At 38.4% G+C, this 8,788-nt stretch overlaps 1 non-coding gene across 1 annotated transcript; it reads right to left on the minus strand.

The window, feature by feature from the left end:
* Positions 1–6,973: 6,973 nt before the first annotated feature.
* On the minus strand, positions 6,974–7,080 carry LOC131645363 (small nucleolar RNA R71). Its single transcript, XR_009296991.1, has one exon. It is a non-coding gene; the product is annotated as a small nucleolar RNA R71 (small nucleolar RNA).
* Positions 7,081–8,788: the final 1,708 nt, after the last annotated feature.

Here is an 8,788-nt window from a genome sequence, read left to right on the forward strand (position 1 = left end):
TCTGGAATTCCTCCCGAACCTCGGAGGATTCGCGTGAATCTTCGCCCCATCTATCACCACATTATCCAATTTGACTGCCAAAAGCCTAACATCTTCCACCCCTTTGAACCTAGCAAACCCAAACCTTTTTCCAACCTTGTTCCTTTTTGGCGGAATCACCACTTCAAATACCTCCCCAATGCAGCCAAACAGATCGAAGATATCCCTAGCGTTCACCCTATCGGAAAATTCCGAGAAGAAGATAGAACAGCACCTTGAGGCCTCCTCCCCAACAACCTTCGGCCCCCCCAAAAGGAAAGACATCCCAGCGAGGGGAGACATGCCTAAAACCCTTCCAACCCTTGCTCCTTTGCCACTCCATCAAAAGCACAAACCGAACCAGATATAGAAAGAACAAAAAACGCAGAACCACAAAACAAACGGAACAATCCTGAAACCCTAAATCAGACTCAGAAGCACCCCCTCAATAAGGTCCCTGAACCCTAAAGCCAAGAATTTAAACCAAAATCAAGGGGATGGCTGAATCCTCTCTAGAGTCTCTGCGGATATCACCGTAGAAAACACAGGGAAGCCCAGCGTGGACTAGCCGGAGCCGTCGCGTTTCATGTTCGTTATCCAATATGTCTCTTCAACCGCCCAGCGTGGACTTATCTGCCTCTGTTGATTCTTTCCATTAACTGTTATATGTGCAAAACAAGAGTTTTTCTTCTTCTATAAAATAAAAGGTGGAGAGATTGTTTGTATGTAGGAGTTAGTGAATATACAAAACTAGACAAAAAAAAAGTGGTTTATTGGGTGAGAATGAAGTTTATTTTTAAGGAAAATATTGGTGAATTTGGGAGTGGAACTTTAAGTTTTGTACGTATGTTAATGTATGAGTGGCCTCCTTTTCAGTGTTAGTTTTGGTCTTGATTTATACTCATAAAAATTAGGTTACAATTAAGTAGCTTTAAAGGTGATAAATAATACGGATTATAAAAAATAACATATTAACTTCAACGATTTTTTTCTTTAAAAACAAAATATTATTTTGATACTATACTTATGAAGAAAACTTAAATAGAGTGATAATAAAAAGGTTTTTTTTTAATTTATTCATTATTTTTAAGAAAGATAACAAGATGAATCTATATTAAAATTAAAACTAATATATACAAAACAAAAAGCAATAACAAGTAATTAAGAAGAAAGTGAGATTTGAACTCGGAACCTGGTATTTACAGACTTTATCTCTTACCAAATATGCCACCACTTTTATCTATAATAGAGAGGTGTTGCGAATATATGAGGGCAAATTTTGGGTATAACAAATAGGCTTGGATTTGATGAGAGTCTTTCCATGGAAAATCAAGGTTTTTAAAGGTGGGATAGTTGTTACTTGGAAGAAGAATTGTTTGAATGTGCAACTGTTATTGAGAATCAAGTGTGAGTATGGATAATAATCCCACATTCGAAATGCATGTGGTGAATTGAGCATATATATAAGTGGGAGAACCCACTCACCTATCACCTTAAGGTTTTAGGTGGAGAAGTGGTATCTCTCCCACAAAGGTGTGTTTCTCAAAGGAATGTCCCGGAAATTAACAATGCTCCCGAACTCGACCCTCCCTTGATTGTGGCCATTCTTTGGGGGTGCCGAGCGAGGAGCATACTATGGGGAAATTCTTTGAGCAACACGCTTTTGTGGGAGAGACACCACTTCTCCACCTAAAACCTTAAGGTTTTAGGTGGAGAAGTGGTGTCTCTCCCACAAAAGCGTGTTGCTCAAAGGAATGTCCCGGAAATTAACAATACTCCCAACTCGACCCTCCCCTGATTGTTGCGCTAACAAATGGTATCAGAGCCTGGTTCGAGAAAAAGGGACCGGGTAAAACTTGTAGTTGAAAGTCAACGGATACATGCAGTTGAATAGAATCAACAGATACATGTAGTTGAAGTCAACGGATACAAGTGTATGTCGAAGAGAGAGCTTCCACATGAGGGGGAGTATTGTGTAAGACTCACACTTGAGGGGGAGTGTTGAGAATCAAGTGTGAGTGTGGATAATAGTCCCACATTCAAAATGCATATGGTTGTTGAATGCAATATAGGGCAAGCAACAAACAAGATTTGGAAATACTGATCCGGGAATTATCGTCCTCAGAGATGGAGAGATGCCATTCAACAGTTTCTATGGTTTCGAGCTCGGGATTGAATAAGAAAAAAGTAAACAAAGATATAGACAGTAAAAGAATAAACACATTCTTAGAAGAGAAATAACTTATCAGGAATGTAAATATATTCACTCTTCACAAACATACACTTACCAACCCGTTATACTCAACCTACGATACTCATCTATGTCATCACGTATCTCTCACATAAGCGTCCATCTCTGGAGCACAAACGAGATCATCTCACAACTAAGGTTATCTCTAACACGAAGTCGCGAGAACATCCGTGTTCTCGTGTCGGCGATCTCTCACGCGCCGCTCAAACACGAAAGCATTAAGAACAGATACAAACAGTGAATGCTAGCTCTAAATCCATCTCTAGAGTTCAGAGCCAACAGATTATCATCCTAGATAAGGATTCAAGAAGTTTATCTCTAAAGCACCCCAAATCCCCAACATAGAGCAAAAATCCAGGATAACATCAACACAGATTCGTAAAGCAAGTTAAATATAACATTATAATCGGTAAATATACATAAGATTCAAGTAAATATACAAACAAACCCAACCAAAGAGAAATACACAAAGAAGATGAGAAATGAACCGAAGATCTCCCGGTTTGTCAGCTCCGTTCGACGCTCAATCCACCCCGATCATCCTTATGCAACCTCTGAAGTTGTTTTCTAAGCTAATCTACCCTAAGAATGAAGGTTTGATGATTTGGGAATAATTACCCCAAAACATAACCTAAAAATGTGATTTTTACCCCTATTTAACGAGCTGATATCTGTCATGGTCGCTCAGCGGAGGTACTCCCGCTTAGCGGCTGACAGAAAAAGTGAAATTTTGTTTTCGCCATAAGTTGAGAACCGTAACTCCGAATTGTGCCCAGTTCGAAGCGTTGGAAAGCTTATTCAATGCTCTATCCAATAATGAATGAGTGGAAACCAAAATGATGATTTTGGTCATCCTTATTTTGAGCCTAATTCTTTGATGAATTGGTAGAATTTGTATTCTTGAAGCTTAGCCTTTGGTCTTTATTACTCAATGCTCCAAAGATGCATGAATACCTATAAAATGAATGGAAAACTATTAATTGGTATAAAAATGAATCAAAAACACAAGTATGCACATATTTACACAAAGTTAGGATTTTATTACAAAAATCATAAGAATAGAATCAATAAGTGCCACAAATATATACTCAAAATATCGACATTTTGACACTTATCAAACTCTCCCCAACTTGAAATTTTGTTTGTCCTCAAACAATGTCAAATAAATCAAAGAATCAAAAGCAATAAACCAAAGAATTGTGAATCAACAAGTTTTGAAAACCAAAAACAAATGTATGGCTTAATACAAAAACGTATAAACAAAGTAAATACTTACCACTATCCTACAACGACAACATGTAAACGAAACGAATCCTAAGCACAAAAAGCATGCAAAATATTCTAACACAATACGTGCTCACATCATGAATCACACCTAGCAAAAATTCATCAATGGATGAAGAACACACAAAGGTGAGGGACTTTTAACACTCATCCAACAATCTTGCAAACAAAAGATTAAATTATGCATTCATCCAAAAATCTCATTGAAGATACAAAAGCAAGAATCACAAGGACTTTTCAAGGTTGTAATGTGGCTTGGTTAACAAACAAGGGATATGTCCTAAGGCTAATCGAAACAAAAACTTGCCTAAACCTAAAGGAGTGATCAATCCACCAAAGATTCAAACAACAAAACCTCGATTAAACTTCTTTCTTATTCCAAGTTGTCACAACCAAAATACCATACTTATTAACACAATTATTCGCTTTTCATTTCTTTTTGTTTTTCAAAACTTTTTCATTTTTTTCTTTCTTTTCACATTTCTTTCTTTTTTCTTTCTTTTCAACCTCATAGAAACAACCAAATAAGTAGCAACCATCTCTCTCCCCAACTTGAATTCAACCACATCATCATGTGAATACTCCCTACTTTCTAAGGCAAGGTAAAAATTCATACCAAAAATCATGGTTGGGGGTTCAAGAAAACAAATAATCAATCATCCATGCAAAAATGAGAACTAAACACTCAAAGATAAGCATTTAGCAAAAACAACATGGACATTGACAAAAAGGCTCAAAAAGGTTAACAAATGATCACACACACACAAGGTGAATTGACTATTTAGTTATGGTGGTTGTGCTCAAAATGAAACAAAATGCCTTGATCCTTTTCATGCTTTCATAAAATCAACATAAACAAAAGATTAAGCATAATAAAATCCAGTTAAAACAAAGATTGTGGCCTCCAGCATATGTAAACAATGGAAAGATTCCTCACATTTATGATTTGGGAACTAAAGTGATTCAATCAACAAGCAAGTAATGCAAAAGAATGAATGGTATGGTAATTTGATAACACGATTTTATATCGTATATTTAGCCTAAAATCCATAGATATTTATAGCATTTTCCGTTTATTATGTTAATTTATTATGATATTACGCGTGTATTTGCTTTGTTTCAGGTTTTACACTTCAATTACGACTATTTGCGAAAAGGAAAGAAAATCGAGCTTAAATGACCAATATTTATGCTTAAAAGACGAAAAGGGGTGCTGAAACGAAAGAGGGGTGCAATTAGGACCCAAAAGGCCCAAAAGAGCGAACCAGCCCACAAAGGAACAAAATTTCGTGGCCCAAACCTGCCCAGCAAGTGGAGACGCACGTCTCCACATCCTCTATGCCACGTCAGCAAAGGGAGACGCACGTCTCCATGTTCCTACATCTTCTCCACTTGAGACGCACGTCTCAAGTCACGTACCCAGTCTCCCTGAAGAATCGGAGACACACGTCTCCAAGTCCTGGTCTGCAAAAAGCTCCGTTTCTCACGCAAAGCAACTGCAAAAGCCTCACCTATAAATAGAGGCAGTCACTTCAGTCCAAAGGGGTCCGATTTCCTGCCAACGAAGTGCTGCCGAAATTGTACCGCGAACTGCTTTTCCTTATTCTGCTTTCATTTAACCGTCTATTTTCTCACAACGATTTCTACACTGGAAATTGTTGTGAACTTTTCATAGATCTAGCCTTACGTTAGGTTTATCGCTTTATTTTCCTTGTTTTTATTTTCTGCCATTTAAATTCCGAAGAACGATCCAGCCAACCTGTGGTGGAAGTTCGAGTACTTCAAGATTCAATTCAATCCAGATTTATTTTAATTCAGGTTTTTTTATTTACCGCCTTATTTATATTATTTATTTGCATGATATATTATATGCCATTTAATATGCTTATTATTATGAACCGAACCGATTTATGCATGTTTAATCGTATTAATATGTCTGGCTAAAATACTAAAGGTGTCGGTATGTAAAGTAAGTTAACCGTAGGGGTCCGAAATAAATTGGCTTAAATTATGTTTTATTAATTATCACTTATTTTTGGTTTATATGTCTAGTTTGATTAGTAAGTCTTAAAACCAATAGAGCGAAAGTTTGAGGGATTAGGACGGTCAAAGGTTAAAATCAATAGAGCGAAAGTTTGAGATCTTTAACTGGATAGTAGACATAGGACATTAGTTTTAAGGATGGCGAAAGCGTATTAAAACTAATTGGAACTTATTTATTTTCAAAAATTGTTTTTACACTCGAGCGGGATGGCGAAAGCGTACGTTAGGGATATTAGCATGTTCCGAGTCAACAGAGCGAAAGTTTGAGATTAGGAGATTTAAATAGATAACAACCTCGTAAAATAGGCATTTTATTAATTACATTGTTTCCAAAAAGCTCTTCTAAAATCTAATGGGATGGCGAAAGCGTACATTAGGATTAGGATAGTAGTCTGACTCAACAGAGCGAAAGTTTGAGACGAGGATTTTTAACCAATTGCAATTAGTAAAGATTTTTAATTTAATTATGCAAAAGCCAATGGACCTTCGGATTACCTTTAGTTAAACGAAATACATACTGATACCTGTCTTTTATTATTATTCTTTATTCTCTCACAATCACTTTCCCTTAGGAACAATCGAAATTTTAGTACTCCTAGCTTTACATAGTAACCTTAGATAACGGTAGATCGATTCATAGTCCCTGTGGATTCGATATCTTTTAAAACTACACGACACGACTGTGCACTTGCAGTTATCAGATTTATAGACACGTAAAGTGTTCGATCAAGTTTTTGGCGCCGTTGCCGGGGACTATTTAAGTCGATATCGTAACTCACTGTTACACCGTAGAGACTAGGAAAATTCTTCCCTTTCTTTTTGAACGATTGTATGCCAAATACTCGTTCACAAGGAGGAGACTTAATACAACGAATTAACGAGATCGAACGTTTCATTAACGTTAAACGTCGAGCTCGCAACCTTCCCGAAGTAGCAGAAATCCCGATTAATCAGGAATTGATTTTTACTGATCAAATCAATCAAATCACCCCGAAGTTAGAGATGGCTGCTATTCGTCCTCTTAGAGACTATGCCGCTCCTTCGCGCGCTGAACCGCACTCAAGTATCGCACCACCTGCGATTGAAGCGAACAATTTCGAGCTGAAACCTTCACTGGTCCAAGCTGTTCAACAGAATCAATTCTCTGGAAGCCCTGTAGACGACCCCAATCTCCATTTATCTGTGTTCGTGCAATACGCCGACACTATCAAAGCCAACAACGTTAGTTCCGAAGCTATTCGATTACGCCTTTTTCCTTTCTCCTTGAGAGATAGAGCGAGAGCGTGGCTTCAATCCCTGCCTTCCAATTCCATAACTACGTGGGACGAATTGAAGAGAGTATTCTTAGCAAGATACTTTCCGCCTAGCAAAACTGCTATGCTTAGAGGTCAAATCAACGGATTTACCCAGAAAGATAACGAATCGCTTTTCGAAGCTTGGGAACGTTACAAGGACATGCTTAGAATATGCCCTCATCATGGACTCGAACCATGGCTGATCATCCATACCTTTTATGGTGGTCTCTTATATAACACTAAAATGACTATAGATGCCGCTGCTGGCGGAGCATTAATGGACAAACCCCATGATGAAGCATACAAACTCATAGAGAACATGGCACAAAACCATTACCAATGGGGAGGAGAACGCGCCGCTCTAGAGAAAGCCCAAACCAAAGGAGGAATGTACGAAATTAGTGGTATAGACCGCGTTAACGCTAAAGTAGACGCTTTAACTCAAAAGATCGAGAATTTGACCATCACTCCTTCAGCCACCGCTGCCGCTGTAGCATCTAACTGCGAGATTTGTGGATTGACTGGGCATGTAGTTGCTGAATGCCAACTCTTGACTGGAGTCCCATCTGATCAAGTAAATTACGCTCAAGGAAACCCTTATTCTAACACGTACAACCCTGGATGGAAAAACCACCCGAACTTTTCTTATAAGAACAACAATGCGTTGTACGCGCCTGGACAAGCACCTGCTGTACCACCTGGCTACCAAAAAGCGCCTGTAGCTGCTCAAAACACCCCTAGGAAGTCAAACCTAGAAATCATGATGGAGAACTTCATAGCTTCCCAACAACAAACCAATAAAGACTTCCTGAATCAAAACATCCACAATAGCGAGCAACTAAAACAACTATCGAACAAAGTAGATGCTTTAGCTGCGCATAACAAAATGTTAGAAACTCAAATCTCACAAGTAGCTCAACAACAAGCACCTACTGCTGCCCCTGCTGGCACGTTTCCTGCTCAACCACAACCTAATCCTAAAGGACATGCGAACGCGATAACACTACGAAGTGGAACTAATTACGATGGACCCATAGATCCTAGAACCCAAAACGTACCCATGTCACAACAAGAGCCAAAGGAAACCCAAAAGAAAACAACCGACGAACAAACTGCTAAGACTGATGAGAACAATAACGAAGTGGAACCCGAAAAAGAGAAACCTTATGTTCCACCACCACCTTACAAGCCACCAATTCCTTACCCTCAAAGATTAGCCAAATCAAAAACCGAAGCGCAATTTAAAAGATTTGTAGAACTTCTGAAGCAATTAAACATAACCATACCATTCACAGAAGCCATAACTGAGATGCCTTCGTACGCTAAGTTCTTAAAAGAAATCTTATCAAACAAAAAGAAACTCGAGGATAACGAAACTATAACGCTTACCGCTGAATGTAGCGCTATCATCCAAAACAACATGCCTCCAAAACTGAAAGACCCTGGTAGTTTCTCTATACCCTGCGTAATTGGAAAAACCATCATAGAGAAAGCCTTGTGCGATTTAGGAGCTAGTGTTAGTTTGATGCCTCTTTCGACCTGTAAGAAACTCAATCTAGGTGAGCTTAAAGCAACAAGAATGTCTCTTCAACTAGCAGACCGTTCAGTCAAATATCCTGTAGGAATGTTAGAGAATATCCCTGTTCGTGTAGGTCAATTCTACATCCCGACTGACTTCATCATTATGGATATCCAAGAAGATTCTAACATCCCGATCATTTTAGGAAGACCATTTTTAGCGACCGCTGGTGCAATTATAGATGTAAAGCGAGGAAAGCTTACTTTCGAAGTAGGAGAAGAGAAAATAGAATTTATCCTTTCCCAATTCCTAAAAGCACCTTCTATAATTGACACATGCTGTTCTGCTGACATAATCGACGAGTGTGTCAAGGAAATA

Source organism: Vicia villosa, linkage group LG1 (assembly GCF_029867415.1).
Source record: "Vicia villosa cultivar HV-30 ecotype Madison, WI linkage group LG1, Vvil1.0, whole genome shotgun sequence".
NCBI classification, from domain to species: Eukaryota; Viridiplantae; Streptophyta; class Magnoliopsida; order Fabales; family Fabaceae; genus Vicia; species Vicia villosa.